This window comes from Oryzias melastigma, linkage group LG15, assembly GCF_002922805.2.
Source record: "Oryzias melastigma strain HK-1 linkage group LG15, ASM292280v2, whole genome shotgun sequence".
In the NCBI taxonomy this organism is placed as follows: domain Eukaryota; kingdom Metazoa; phylum Chordata; class Actinopteri; order Beloniformes; family Adrianichthyidae; genus Oryzias; species Oryzias melastigma.
The window spans coordinates 17,160,416-17,161,491 of record NC_050526.1 but is presented as its reverse complement, the minus strand read 5'-3'; positions in this window follow the sequence as shown (position 1 = coordinate 17,161,491).

Genomic DNA, 1,076 nt, shown 5'->3' with positions numbered 1-1,076 from the left:
AGTTCTTGTGTTTAGAGCAGTGGTGGGAAAACTTTCTGACTTATCAGCCTCTAAAATGTGATGGAAGGGCCGGACCAGGACCTGATGTGTGGAGTATTTAGGTAATCCACCTCATTAGAGAAAGAAATAAAAGTAAATCTGCATGAAAACATGTTTTCATTTTAATATAAATCATGGGGTTTTACTTCAAAACTGACTTTAGTTCTCATTTTAGTGACAATTGCACCAACGGTTTAGAGTTGCCAGTTTTCTACATTTTTCTCAGTCACTTTTAAAACTAACATTCTAACTAACATTCGCAACATTCATTGCTGCGATTAATGAAGTGTAACAGATGAAGTTCAGGAATATCTCATTGACAGATCGGACTTCCTTTACAGCCTTTTTGAGACTGGATATGACCTAAGATCTGGATTTGAACTCTGGTTAGTGAACGTTATCAGCCAACTCCTTCCAAGTAGAGGGAAGTCTGGAGGGCTACAGGAGGTAGAGAAACAAAACCAAATCCCCAAATGAGGGTTCCAAAAACCAACATGTTTTGGTATTATTTTAGGGGAAGAATGGACAGTGTAACGAGAGCCATGTGACTGGGCCTATAAAGGTTTGTTGATAACCTTCCCTGTCTTACTCTCTTGTCTGCTCAGCTGTTACTTCAATTCTTCTCTGTCTGTTTAGTTTTGTTATCGGAGTTCATGCATTAGATTATTCACTGTTGTGTATTATAATAAATTAGTGGATAACAGTGAGTCAGACTTCCATCTGTTCTGGTTTTTAAGACTATTTTCCCAACAATAAGTTTGAGAGATGTCCATTAATCTTTATTTTATGCTGTTTAAAACAATACAATAAGTATCGTAAAGCCTTCTTGTCAGCATATTTGGTGAATAACCTTTGATCTGTTATTTCACTTTAAGAAACTTTTATTTCTTTTTTAAAAACTTTAAACAGGCTTGCCCTGCTGTGACTCAGCGATTCTCTGAAAAGAATCAAAGATGGTCAGAGTGAAACTTTTTCAATTTGTACCCTGAAGCTGTGGAACACTCGCCAACCATCCTCCCCGTCCACTTTCAAAACAC